The following is a 15,253-nucleotide window of genomic DNA, read 5'->3' as shown; positions in this document are numbered from 1 at the left end:
CAATCCGAAGAACACCATCCCAACCGTGAAGCACGGGTGTGGCAGCATCATGTTGTGGGGGTGCTTTGCTGCAGGAGGGACTGGTGCACATCACAAAATGGATGGCATCAAGAGGAAGGAAAATTATGTGGATATATTGAAGCAACACCTCAAGACATCAGTCAGGAAGTTAAAGCATGATCGCAAATGGGTCTTCCAAATGGACAATGACCCCAAGCATACTTCCGAAGTTGTGGCAAAATGGCTTAAGGACAAAAAAGTCAAGATATTGGAGTGGCCATCACAAAGCCTTAACCTCAATCCTATAGAACATTTGTGGGCAGAACTGAAAAAGTGTGTGCAGAGCAAGGAGGCCTACAAACCTGACTCAGTTACACCAGCTCTGTCTGGAGGAATGGGCCAAAATTCACCCAACTTATTGGAAGCTTGTGGAAGGCTACCCAAAACATTTGACCCAAGTTAAACTATTTAAAGGCAATGCTACCAAATACTAATTGAGTGTATGTAAATTTCTGACCCACTGGGAATGTGATGAAAGAAATAAAAGCTGAAATAAATCACTCTATTATTCTGACATTTCACATTCTTAAAATAAAGTGGTGATCCTAACTGACCTAGAACAGGGAATTTTTACTAGGATTAAATGTCAGGAATTGTGAAAAACTGAGTTTAAATGTATTTGGCTAAGATGTATGTAAACTTCTGACTTCAACTGTAAGTATATGATTTTCCCTCCCTCTTCCTAGCCTGGGTACCAGTCTGTTTCTGCTATTAAGGAGTGGATTGATAATTCAAAACAGACGGGTACCCAGGCTACCCCTCACCCTCTGTTACCAACTTAATGCACACTGTGTTCAAGATGCTCCTCTCTCCTTGCTCAGTTCAGCACAAGCCACTTTTCCATCTAATTAAAGTTAGTGGGCCGCCATTGCTTGTAGGCTGACAGACGGAACATGACAAACTCGATCAGGCACTTCTCAGTGTTTTGCGTTTGCGCTGAGCGAAGAATGCTTACAGACGTTCATTATGGATGGCAATGTTGTCCAAGTAGACGGCCAGTCCAGGGTCCCCTCCAAGGATGATGGATATTATTTTCTGGAAATATCTGGGAACCGAACTGAGACCAAAAGGCGTTATCGTGTAGTGGAATGGATTATTCCCCGGATGAGTCACAAACGCTAGTAGGTTCCTCCCTACTCTCTGGGTGTAGGGGATCTTGACGTAGCCGACTATCTGCTCTGTTAATTCTGTTTTAGGGTAAGTGTTATCATTCCATCTACAACAGCCAGTGACTGAGAAATTCAGAGGAAGTGAGTCAGAGGAAAAAGCAGGAGACAGGGCGCAAGATTCCGCAGAAGGGAGAGAAGTGGGACATGTATGACATTTTTTATCCTTAGGTTGTAGATCACCTTTAATATTGCAGATACTGTAGATTGTGGCTTCTAACAATGTAATTATCTGCATAATTTCCAATCCCCCATATATCTTTTGGTAAATATATACAGTACCAGTCAAAAGTTTGGACACACCTACTCATCCAAGGGTTTTTCTTTATTTTTACTATTTTCTACATTGTAGAATAATAGTGAAGACATCAAAACTATGAAATAACACATGGAATCAGGTACTGGGAACAGGCACTTCTATTAACCAAAAAAGTGTTAAACAAATCAAAATATATTTTAGATTCTTCAAAGTACTGTCGTGGAGAATCGTCTCAGAAATATAACACTCTTACAAGAACTTGTGAATTCAATATACACTTTAATACAAAGTAGCAAAACTGAGCCCTTCCATGGAAGGACCTTATCACAAACATAACATGGCCGAGCCCCTCCATGGAAGGACCTTATCACAAACATAACAGGGCCGAGCCCTTCCATGGAAGGACCCTATCACAAACATAACAGGGCCGAGCCCCTCCATGGAAGGACCTTATCACAAACATAACATGGCCGAGCCCTTCCATGGAAGGACCTTATCACAAACATAACAGGGCCGAGCCCCTCCATGGAAGGACCTTATCACAAACATAACATGGCCGAGCCCCTCCATGGAAGGACCTTATCACAAACATAACATGGCCGAGCCCTTCCATGGAAGGACCTTATCACAAACATAACAGGGCCGAGCCCTTCCATGGAAGGACCTTATCACAAACATAACAGGGCCGAGCCCTTCCATGGAAGGACCTTATCACAAACATAACATGGCCGAGCCCTTCCATGGAAGGACCTTATCACAAACATAACATGGCCGAGCCCTTCCATGGAAGGACCTTATCACAAACATAACAGGGCCGAGCCCCTCCATGGAAGGACCCTATCACAAACATAACAGGGCCGAGCCCTTCCATGGAAGGACCTTATCACAAACATAACAGGGCCGAGCCCCTCCATGGAAGGACCCTATCACAAACATAACAGGGCCGAGCCCCTCCATGGAAGGACCTTATCACAAACATAACAGGGCCGAGCCCCTCCATGGAAGGACCTTATCACAAACATAACAGGGCCGAGCCCCTCCATGGAAGGACCTTATCACAAACATAACAGGGCCGAGCCCCTCCATGGAAGGACCTTATCACAAACATAACATGGCCGAGCCCCTCCATGGAAGGACCTTATCACAAACATAACAGGGCCGAGCCCCTCCATGGACAGAGGCTAAATTCTCATATTACAGAGTCCTGCCTTTATAGGATTCTGTCTTTGCATTACGTATAGAGTCCCCTCCCTCTATATATGAAAATAGCTTCCCTTGACCTTTCTCCATTATTTTCTTCTCATCTCAGAGCTTGCTCGTTCACTCCCACTAACGCCCATATCTGCTTTTGGTTAGGTTATAATGATGGTAGAACTCTTTCCATGTTCTAAAAATAATGTATGCACTGCATGCTTATGTTTTACGTGTTAACTGATAACTGATGACTATCAGTTATCTTGCTTCCATCTTTCTTCCTGTATCCTGCTGACCATAGTACGTCCAGCTGTCATAAATGTACGTATGGTCTTGGTTAATGTACTCTTTCAAAAATAGAGTATAGCCTGGGTGTCATATGGCCTGGGTGTCATCTTCTCTTAATGTGCATGTCCTTGCTACTTCAGCCTGGCAACTAGACCTATTTATATTTAATGCTTTTGTTCCTACAGTACAAAATTCAAAAGGCACTCGCACATCTGAGCAATCTTATTTGCAGGTGCATGGCAACAATTGAACAGGATGAAGGAGAAAGGAAAACACACACTGTTCTTGATAGTATCACTGATCTTTAATAAGCTTACGTATAGGCCTCACGGCCTTGGTCAGAGCTCTACGATACGGCCGATACGTAAGCTTATTAAATATCAGTGATACTATCAAGAGCAGTGTGCGGTTTCCTTTTTCCATCATCAGATTCTTCAAAGTAGCCACCCTTTGCCTTGTTGACAACTTTGCACACTCTTGGCATCACCCTGGACCTATCTTTCTCTACTACTCTCTTCACTGCCTCAGCATACGACACCTTCTGCACTACTCTGATCCTGGCAACCTCAACCTGCCTTTCTTTCACCAGACACCTCTGATCTCAAGCACCATGGGTACCCCTACAGTTTACAACACAACCTTTTCCACCGATACTACACATTCATTTGTCTCATGTACTCCTGCATACTTCTCACATATAGGAATCTCTACTACACACTGCTGCCACATGACCCTAAGCTTGACACCTAAAACACCATAATGGTTCAGGACAAAAGCTCTCAGGATACCTGACACATCCTAACTTTACTTTATCTGGTCAAAATTCTGCATCAAAACTCACTAGTACAGACAGTGTTTCACCACGCTCTCCACCGGGTCTGCGTTGCACCAAACAGCGACTGTCACAGACACCGAGAATCTTCAACTTCCGTTGACCCATCTCAACAGATAACACCACTTCAGTTATCACTGAAGATAACTCTGGATGGCAGAAACTGGCAGAAACTGAAAAAATCCACACAATTCCACTCCGAGTCACTGACCCAACATTCCCCAACCTCTTTTCCATCTAACCTGACACAACAATTTGATTAGCCAGAAGGCAAGGATCTATTCTCTCAAAAAAATTGCACTCCCACTGGGCAAAAAAAAATCTTCATCACTATAGGGACAAGGCTCAAACTCTGCATTCTTCAAATTCTTATTTTCAATGACAGTGGGTTAACTGCCTGTTCAGGGGCAGAACAACAGATTTGTACCTTGTCAGCTCAGGGGTTTGAACTTGCAACCTTCCAGTTACTAGTCCAACGCTCTAACCACTAGGCTACCCAGCCGCCACCTTCTTCCTTTTTTCCCTGTCCGCTTCCTTACCAACCTGAATGGCTTTCCCTGACTCCATCTCCAAGTCTGACAACCATTCTGGTGGACACGCCATCTTGTCTTAAACTATAGACTTAAGAAGAAAGTTAAGCAAAGTTGCTATTCCTCAAAACGGTTCTTGGACATTTTCTTGCGCTATTTCTTATCTTTCTTCTTAAGCAAAAAGTGTTATTGACAATAATCTAATTATTAATCTTAATTATAATAATAATAATCTTAATTATTATTGACAATTGGAAATTTCCTTAAGCTAATAGCTAAACCCTTTTCTTAAACTCAGTGCAGTGAGAGAGAAAAGATATTGAAAGCAACTGAACATGTTTAATTCACTCACAAACTTCATCTTAAAGTTTCAGTATTGATTAATTTTATTTTAAATCAGTAAGAAATATGCTAACATGATTGCAATTGCTAGCTAGATAGCTAGCTAAAATGGTTGCCTAGCAACATACATTTTAAAAAGATATGTAAGAAGATATTTGAGAAGTTCGTAAGAAAATCATTCAATCTTAAGATATTGTTGAGGGATTGGATTTACGAACCATCTTTTTTTATTAAGAAGCTTCTTAAGTTTTTGCGTAAGAGATGTTTTGTGTCTATGAACATTTGAACATCTTGGCCATGTTCTGTTATAATCTCTGTTATAATCTCCATAATCTCCACCCGGCACAGCCAGAAGAGGACTGGCCACCCCTCATAGCCTGGTTCCTCTCTATGTTTCTTCCTAGGTTCTGGCCATTCTAGGGAGTTTTTCCTAGCCACCGTGCTTCTACACCTGCATTGCTTGTAAACTCGTCTGAGAGATTGCCAGTAGAATAAGGGAGTTATCATGGAAGGTGACGTCAGAATGCTTTAATGCATGGGAGAGATATTTTTATCACAACAAGTGTGTGAGAAGCTCAAACGCACCCTACTGGCTGAAGAGTGAGGGATAACTGTGTCTGATGACCTGTGAACTATATCTGAAATAGACATGCTGGAATGATGTGTGTTGAATTAAGAAGGTTACATTTGAGTTAAAGTAAGCACAAGAACTTATTCTGAATTTGGGTTGGAAAATTCATACAACTTTTTAGTTATGATTTGGATATAGAACGGTTTAAATTTACTAGGCCTAGGGAAGCTCTGGAAACTAATCCTGAGACAGGGAGGTTGACAGAATTTACAGAATATTAGATTAAAGGTTTTGTTTCTTTTGTTTTATTATGTCATTAGAATTTTAATGTTAAATTGTATTGATATAATTAATTGAATAAAGGGTTATAGTCTGTTTTGCGATAGCACCCAAGGATGGAAAAGAAAGAGACCAACATAACATGGGCATAGAACGAAACGGATGGACGTTTTCCCCAGGTTTAGTTACATTACAAGTAGTGGTAATTTATTGCGAATATGCAGTTATTATAATTTTTTTTTTTCTCTTTTCTTGTTTGGTCAATTTATTTTTGTTTTGAGGAACATAAATGTGTATATTGTTCCTGAGGAGGGACTGTTATAAATTGACTAAAATTGATTTGAGAATGTGGGATTTCCCCACAATTGACTTTTCAGCTCTTGAATGGTCCCCTAAAACAGACAATTGAAGTTAGAACGACAAAAGAAGACTTTCGGCCTCCCGGGTGGCGCAGTGGTTAAGAGCGCTGTACTGCAGCGCCAGCTGTGTAACCAGAGCCCAGTGGGGCGACGCACAATTGGCCTAGCGTCGTCCGGGTTACGGAGGGTTTGGCCGGTAGGGATATCCTTGTCTCATCGCGCGACTGCGTGCTAACCAAGGTTGCCAGGTGCACAGTGTTTCCTCCGACACATTGGTGCGGCTGGCTTCCGGGTTGGATGCGCGCTGTGTTAAGAAGCAGTGCGGCTTGGTTGGGTTGTGTATCGGAGGACGGGTTGTGTATTTGTCTCTCCCGAGCCCGTACAGGAGTTGTAGCGATGAGACAAGATAGTAGCTACTAAAAACAATTGGATACCACGAAATTAGGGAGAAAAAGGGGTAAAATTCAACAACAACAAAAAAGAACAATGACTTTGACATAGCAAAAGTAACAGTGAACACTAGTACAGAAACAACAGCCTCACACATAATCAAGAAGTATGGTGGAAGCAGGAAGAGAAGAGAGGAACCAGCCGGACAATCTAAAAAGACTGACTAGGTTAGAATCTCTGTTCCACCTCAACTCATAACAGAAACAGGAGAACAGAAGTCAATCTCAATCAAAAGGATCAAGCCTCTATCTGAGATTGTATTCTGTGGCTGGACACACCATCAAACGAAGGGAGAAGTCATTTGGGACCCGAAAGGATGTGACCTGACGTTAACCAAAGAAGTAGACGAGTGGGTGCTCACCATGAATAAGATTGAACCTGTTGAAGATGAATAATTAATAGTTGAAATAGCAAGAACAAGATTGACTGAAGGGAGTTTCACCACAGTCATTAGAATTGGCCCTACGCCGATACCTGAACAGGCAGGAGCCAGGAAGAAGCCGAAGAAGAGGAAGAGCAACTTCCAACAGCCAACTGGCACTCTCTCCTGAATATCCAGAGTCCGGGGATGGGGAGGAGTGACATGCCTGTTGCTCCTGATGACAAGGGAATGGAGAAACGATGAAAGGAGACTTTCTTGTCATCAACTTCTCTGTCCTCACATGGTCTTTCTAACAGACAGTGAACCAGGACCGATGAAGAATGATAGAATGGCCTTGACAGCAACAGCAACAAACCTAGAAGAAATTGTAAAATCACCTCCCACTAGTGACTAGTACACCAACTAAGACAGTAGCAAGACCACAAGAAAGAGGGTTGATGCAGAAAAACTGGACATCTGTTAACTGGGGTAGCCATAATGAAGAAACTACCCCAGAATCAAACATTGACCCAAAATGTAGAAAAGCAGTAAAGAATGACTTGTACACAACAGCTAAACATAGGATGGACAATTGTATTTTGTGTAGAAAATCACCTTTGTCTGATCTTTTAATAGTACCTGAACTTACATCATTTGAAGAATGTGTTTAATGGAAAATGTTCAATGTATTCAGAAAAAATACTACATTCCTTTGTGTAACATATAATGCAGGTTGGCATTAGGCAACACTAAAGGCAGAAGTGAATTAAATAAAAATATGTTGGGAGAACATTAATGTGCAACATATGACATAAGAACTGAATTGAATGATCCTCATAATGATAGGTTTACAATTGTAAAAAGTAAATATGAATGTTTTTACAGCTATGGAGATAATGGGATGGATGTGGGAAACACTATAGTTAATTGTTAAACTATTTGGGTGTTAGAAACTGCAGGAGGTAGTACATTTGATAAAGGAATGATTGTGAATCACAAAGGTAAATGTGGTAATATAACTCAAGAATACATTATCTGTTGAAATGTTAAAGTATCAGGATTAAGGTATAGCTGATAGATTCTGGATGTGTGGGCATACTACATGCTCATTGCTTCTTCACAGTATATTGGTTTATTGTAAGAGTTTTATTTTTGTTTCTGACTGGATCTTTTACTCCTATCTGTGTTATTGATTGGAGATGTTTGGTTCGGTTGGGTTGTTATTCACATTCATTTCATCTTCTATTTGTATGTATATAGTTGATGTTCATTTTGCCTACATCCTTCTTGGTGTTCTTTAAGTGTTTTTGTGTGAGACAGTTTTGTCTCAGATGGATTATGTAGGAGCAAAAGCAGTAAATATAAATAGGTCTAGTTGCCAGGCTGAAGTAGCAAGGACATGCACATTAAGAGAAGATGACACCCAGGCCATATGACACCCAGGCTATACTCTATTTTTGAAAGAGTACATTAACCAAGACCATACGTACATTTATGACAGCTGGACGTACTATGGTCAGCAGGATACAGGAAGAAAGATGGAAGCAAGATAACTGATGACTAACACGTAAAACATAAGCATGCAGTGCATACATTATTTTTAGAACATGGAAAGAGTTCTACCATCATTATAACCTAACCAAAAGCAGATATGGGCGTTAGTGGGAGTGAACGAGCAAGCTCTGAGATGAGAAGAAAATAATGGAGAAAGGTCAAGGGAAGCTATTTTCATATATAGAGGGAGGGGACTCTATACGTAATGCAAAGACAGAATCCTATAAAGGCAGGACTCTGTAAAATGAGAATGTAGTCTCTGTCCATGGAGGGGCTCGGCCCTGTTATGTTTGTGATAAGGTCCTTCCATGGAGGGGCTCGGCCCTGTTATGTTTGTGATAAGGTCCTTCCATGGAGGGGCTCGGCCATGTTATGTTTGTGATAAGGTCCTTCCATGGAGGGGCTCGGCCCTGTTATGTTTGTGATAAGGTCCTTCCACGGAAGGGCTCGGCCATGTTATGTTTGTGATAAGGTCCTTCCATGGAGGGGCTCGGCCCTGTTATGTTTGTGATAAGGTCCTTCCATGGAAGGGCTCGGCCCTGTTATGTTTGTGATAAGGTCCTTCCATGGAGGGGCTCGGCCCTGTTATGTTTGTGATAAGGTCCTTCCATGGAGGGGCTCGGCCATGTTATGTTTGTGATAAGGTCCTTCCATGGAGGGGCTCGGCCCTGTTATGTTTGTGATAAGGTCCTTCCATGGAGGGGCTCGGCCATGTTATGTTTGTGATAAGGTCCTTCCATGGAGGGGCTCGGCCATGTTATGTTTGTGATAAGGTCCTTCCATGGAAGGGCTCGGCCCTGTTATGTTTGTGATAAGGTCCTTCCATGGAGGGGCTCGGCCCTGTTATGTTTGTGATAAGGTCCTTCCATGGAGGGGCTCGGCCATGTTATGTTTGTGATAAGGTCCTTCCATGGAGGGGCTCGGCCATGTTATGTTTGTGATAAGGTCCTTCCATGGAGGGGCTCGGCCCTGTTATGTTTGTGATAAGGTCCTTCCATGGAGGGGCTCGGCCCTGTTATGTTTGTGATAAGGTCCTTCCATGGAGGGGCTCGGCCCTGTTATGTTTGTGATAAGGTCCTTCCATGGAGGGGCTCGGCCCTGTTATGTTTGTGATAAGGTCCTTCCATGGAGGGGCTCGGCCCTGTTATGTTTGTGATAGGGTCCTTCCATGGAAGGGCTCAGTTTTGCTACTTTGTATTAAAGTGTATATTGAATTCACAAGTTCTTGTAAGAGTGTTATATTTCTGAGACGATTCTCCACGACATATTTGGCAAGCTTAGTCAGGAGCTACAGGGACCTTGGACAGTGGTGTTCCTGGCTGATGACAGTTTCTCCGGACAATCTCGCAAACAGGTGGCCACCCAACTATAGCAGGTAAGCTCGTGCTTGCATAGTTGAAATGTTTGTGTAAATTGCTTCAGGGATTCTGTCTCAGCGGGGGAAAGGCGTCACATAGGTCTCTCTTTAAATTCCTAAAAATCCAAGAGCTTTTGAATTCAGTAAATTCAGTAAATTGCATTCATGCTTGACTTTTGGGGGTTGTTAAATGTAAATGTATAGGTGCATTTGTAAGGACTAAGTATGAAGAGGCAGGTAGACCTTGCTGGAGTCGGGTGTTTAGCGAAGGGGGCTTGCATTTGCTCTGGTCGGACCGTTTGAACGGACCCACGTGTGGGGCCCGATTGGTGCGTTTGTTTGCTCTCTCTGGCTGAACTGCCTGGCCTGGTGTGGGGCTGCTGCTGCCTGCCCATATGGTCAGAAACAAATCAATAAGTAGGTAGAAAAGTCCACGAATACCGCCCTGTCACGTTCTGACCTTAGTTCCTTTGTTTTGTCTTTGTTTATATGGTCAGGGCGTGAGTTGGGTGGGCAGTCTGTTTGTTTTTCTATGTTGTTTTTTGAGTTCGGCCTAGTATGGTTCTCAATCAGAGGCAGCTGTCAGTTGTTGTCCCTGATTGAGAATCAATCATCATATCATCATCTGTTTCGTTTCTTCACGTTTTTATTATTTTGTTCCAGTGTTCCGTTGTGTTTTTTGAATAAATCAATATGGACACTTACCACGCTGCATTTTGGGCTTCCGATCCTTCTCGCTTCTCCTCCTCAGAAGAGGAGGACGAGGTTTGTTACAGAAACACCCACCACTAAAGGACCAAGCAGCGTGGTAACGGGCAGCAGCAGCGATCGCAGGACTCATGGACTTGGGAGGAGATTCTGGAAGGCAAGGGACCATGGGCACAGGCTGGAGAATATTGCCGCCCCAAGGCTGAGCTGGAGGCAGCTCCTGGCTGACTGACGGCTCTGGCAGCTCCTGGCTGACTGACGGTTCTGGCAGCTCAGGACAGACTGGCGGCTCTGGCAGCTCAGGACAGACAGGGAGACTCTGGCAGCTCAGGACAGACGGGGAGACTCTGGCAGCTCAGGACAGACAGGGTGACTCTGGCAGCGCTGGAGAGGAGGAAGGCTCTGACAGCACTAGACAGGTGGGAGCACCTGTAGGGAGAAGACGGAGAGACAGCCTGGTGCGGGGGGGCTGCCACCGGAGGGCTGGTACATGGAGGTGGCACCGGACAGACCGGACCGTGAAGGCGCACTGGAGCTCTTGAGCACCGAGCCTGCCCAACCTTACCTGGTTGAATGCTCCCCGTAGCCAGGCCATATGCACACGCTCCGGAGACACTGTGCGCTCCACCGCATAACACGGTGCCTGCCCGGTCCCTCTCTCTCTCCGGTAAGCACGGGAAGTTGGCGCAGGTCTCCTACCTGACTTCGCCACACTCCCCCACAATACATTTTTGGGGCTGCCTCTCGGGCTTCCTTCCACGCCGCCGTGCTGACTCCATTCGCCGGTATCCCTCCTCACACTGCTCCAGAGAATCCCAGGCGGGCTCCGGCACTCTCCCTGGGTCGACCGACCATCTGTCTATCTCCTCCCAAGTAGTGACATAGTCCAGATCTGCTGCTGCCCGTTACCACGCTGCTTGGTCTTTTTGTGGTGGGTGGTTCTGTAACGCTTGTTGTCTGGGGAAGGAGAGGAGGACCAATGCGCAGCGTGGTAAGTGTTCATATTTTAAATATTTTAATGAACACTGAAAACAAAACAATAAACAACCAACGAACAGTCCTGTAAGGTGCAACACAACACTAAACAGAAAATAACCACCCACAAAACACAATGGAAAACTTGCTACCTAAATATGGTTCTCAATCAGGGACAACGATTGACAGCCGCCTCTGATTGAGAACCATACCAGGCCAAACACAGAAATTGAAAATCATAGACAAACTAACGTAGACAACCCACCCAACTCACGCCCTGACCATACTAAAACAAAAGACAAAACAAAGGAACTAAGGTCAGAACGTGACACTATTTTCCAAGGTAGCGCTACCCACTTCCCCAGAGAATGGTTATGGTATTTGTGCCTATTAATTGGTCACGGCACTTAATACCTTGTATTAGAACCTATACTATAGTGTCTGCAAAATTATTACTGGAGAATACGGTTGACTTAATGTCTTATTCCAGTACTGCACCTCATATCACTGTTGTTGATAACCCACATTACCAAAATTATTCACACTTGTCTTCCTATTTTCACATAATCTTTCATGGTTCCCCCTCCCCATAGGGCATAAACCAACCTCTCTCCGTATTGCTACTACACGTAACTCAAACAGTGTTTGAATATTACATTTTTCCTTATTTTTTATAGATTTTTTTAACTCACTAGCTTCTAGAACTCTCGTCTTCCTAAAACTCACTAGCTTCTAGAACTCTCATCTTCCTAAAACTCACTAGCTTCTAGAACTCTCGTTTTACAAAACTCACTGCAGCTGGGATTTTTGTCCCTTTTATAGATCTCGCAGGGGAATACCCCCACTAGGGACCTATCCTAATACGGAACCTACCCTGCACTGCATTGTCACTCCTGGATCTCGCAGAGGAAAACCTCCACTCAGAATCTATCCTTGAAGGAACCCACCCTACACCTGTTTTTTTACCTGGATCTCGCAGAGGAAAACCTCCACTCGGGACCTATCTTTATGAAACCTACCCTACACCAGATATTTACAAACGGTCGTTACAAAATGGGCCTACCGAATAAACTCAGGCTCTCTAGGTCAGTATCCTATAATTGTTCAGCCTACGATTCTCATCTCCCCAAGATGTCAAAATGAGTGGAAACATGTGTAGGAACTGTGCCTACCTTGTACAGTGCCTTGCGAAAGTATTCGGCCCCCTTGAACTTTGCGACCTTTTGCCACATTTCAGGCTTCAAACATAAAGATATAAAACTGTATTTTTTTGTGAAAAATCAACAACAAGTGGGACATAATCATGAAGTGGAACGACATTTATTGGATATTTCAAACTTTTTTAACAAATCAAAAACTGAAAAATTGGGCGTTCCAAACATGTAAAAGACACATCCTCAGCCCTCAAGTTAAGTACTTCTAATGACATATCATGACGTTTGATGAGTTGACACTTACAGGGCGAGGGAAGAATTAATTCATTTGAAATGGATCACTCTTGCCTGGAAATTTGGCACTCGTTCATCCCACCGATGTGTTTTCAGTCATCTTGGAACCACCGGTAGCTGTTTTGTGTGCATTATATGCGCTCATCTGGTGCAGTCCATGAGGAGGAGATGCACTGCAGTACTTAATGCAGCTGGTGGCCACACCAGATATTGACTGTTACTTTAGATTTTGACCCCTCCTTTGTTCAGGGACACATTGTTCCATTTCTGTTAGTCACATGTCTGTGGAACTTGTTCAGTTTTTGTCTCAGTTGATGAATCTTGTGTTCATACAAATATTTACACATGTTAAGTTTGCTGAAAATAAACCCAGTTGACAGTGAGAGAACGTTTCTTTTTGGCTGAGTTTATGTATGCATTATATGCGCTCACTATATATATATATAGTTGAAGTCGGAAGTTTACATACACTTAGTTTGGAGTCATTAAAACTCGTTTTTCAACCACTCCACAAATGTATTGTTAACAAACTATAGTTTTGGCAAGTCGATTAGGAGATCTACTTTGTGCACGACACAAGTAATTTTTCCAACAATTTGTATACAGACAGATTATTTCACTTAAAATTCACTATATCACAATTCCAGTGGGTCAGAAGTTTACATACACTAAGTTGACTGTGCCTTTAACTTCTTATGGCTGCAGGGGCAGTATTGAGTAGCTTGGATGAAAGATGCCCAGAGTAAACGGCCTGCTCCTCAGTCTCAGTTGCTAATATATGCATATTATTAGTATTGGATAGTATTGAAGTTTCTAAAACTGTTTGAATGATGTCTGTGAGTATAACAGAACTCACATGGCAGGCAAAAACCTGAAAATAAATCCAAACAGGAAGTGAGAAATCTGAGGTTGGTCGATTTTCAACCCAGGCCCTATTGAATTCACAGTGGGATATGAATGAAGTTGCACTTCCTAGAGCTTCCACTAGATGTCAACCGTCTTTAGAAACTTGAATGAGGCTTCTACTGTATTGTGGGACTGAATAAGAGCTGAATGAGTCAGGTTACTGGCAGAGAGCTATTTCCTGGTCACGCGCATTCCACATGATATCGACCTGCGTTCCATTGCTCCTCTAGACACAAAGGAATTCTCTGGTTGGAACTTTATTGAAGATTTATGATAAAAACATCCTAATGATTGATTCTATACCTAGTTTGAAATGTTTCTTCGACCTGTAATATAACTTTTTGAAGTTTTTGTCCTAAGTAATGCTTGACCTGCACAAGCGTTTGGATATGTGTACCTAACACGCTAACAAAAGTAGCTACTTGGACAAAAATAACGGATATTATCGAACAAATGAAGCATTTATTGTGGAACTGCAATTCCTGGGAGTGCATTCTAATGAAGATCATCAAAGGTAAGGGAATATTTATAATGTATTTTCTGGTTTCTGTTGACTCCAACAATTTTATTATTTTTCTGAGCGCCATCTCAGATTATTGCATGGTTTGCTTTTTCTGTAAAGTTTTTTTGAAATCTGACACAGCGGTTGCATTAAGGAGAGGTATATCTATAATCCCATGTGTATAACTTGTATTATCATCGACATTTATGATGAGTATTTCTGTTGAATCGATGTGGCTATGCAAAATCACTGGATGTTTTTGGAACTAGTGAACATAACGCCAATGTAAACTCAATTTTTTTTATATAAATATGAACTTTATCAAACAAAACATACATGTATTGTGTTACATGAAGTCCTATGAGTGTCATCTGATGAAGATCATCAAAGTGATTAATTTTATCTCTATTTGTGCTTTTTGTGACTCCTCTCTTTGGCTGGGTTTTTCTTTGGGTTGATGGTGACCTAACATAATAGTTTGTGGTGCTTTCGCTGTAAAGCCTATGTGAAATTGGACAGTGTGGTGGGATTAACAACAAGATTACCTTTAAAACGGTATAAGATACATGTATGTTTGAGGAATTTTAATTATGAGCTTTCTGTTGTTTTGAATTTGGCGCCCTGCTCTTTCACTGGCTGTTGTCATATCATCCAGTTAACAGGATTGCAGCCCTAACAGCTTTGAAAATTCAGTAAATTGATGTCATGACTTTAGAAGCTTCTGATAGGCTAATTTAAATCATTGGAATCAATTGTAGGTGTACCTGTGGATGTATTTCAAGGCCTATCTTCAAATTCAAAGAAATCAGCCAAGACCTCAGAAAAAATGTGTGGTTCATCTTTGGGAGCAATTTCCAAACGCCCGAAGGGACTGTGATCATCTGTACAAACAATAGTACGCAAGTATAAACACCATGGGACCATGGAGCCGTCATACCGTTCAGGAAGGAGACGCGTTCTGTCTCCTAGAGATGAATGTATTTTGGCGCGAAATGTGCAAATCAATCCCAGAACAACAGCAAAGGACCTTGTGAAGATGCTGGAGGAAACAGGTACAAACGTATCTATATCCACAGTAAAACAAGTCCTATATCGACATAACCTGAAATGCC

General features: G+C 42.6%; 1 long non-coding RNA gene across 1 annotated transcript; it reads left to right on the top strand.

The window, feature by feature from the left end:
• The first annotated feature begins 798 nt into the window (after window positions 1-798).
• LOC149983172 (uncharacterized) lies at window positions 799-13,116 on the top strand. Its single transcript, XR_016495880.1, has 2 exons — window positions 799-1,257; window positions 12,108-13,116. It is a non-coding gene; the product is annotated as an uncharacterized LOC149983172 (long non-coding RNA).
• The last annotated feature ends 2,137 nt before the right edge of the window (window positions 13,117-15,253 follow it).

The sequence above is a fragment of the Oncorhynchus mykiss genome, chromosome 5, assembly GCF_057628025.1.
Source record: "Oncorhynchus mykiss isolate SJ-2025 chromosome 5, ASM5762802v1, whole genome shotgun sequence".
NCBI lineage: Eukaryota > Metazoa > Chordata > Actinopteri > Salmoniformes > Salmonidae > Oncorhynchus > Oncorhynchus mykiss.
This window is presented reverse-complemented; position numbering and strand designations above follow the sequence as displayed.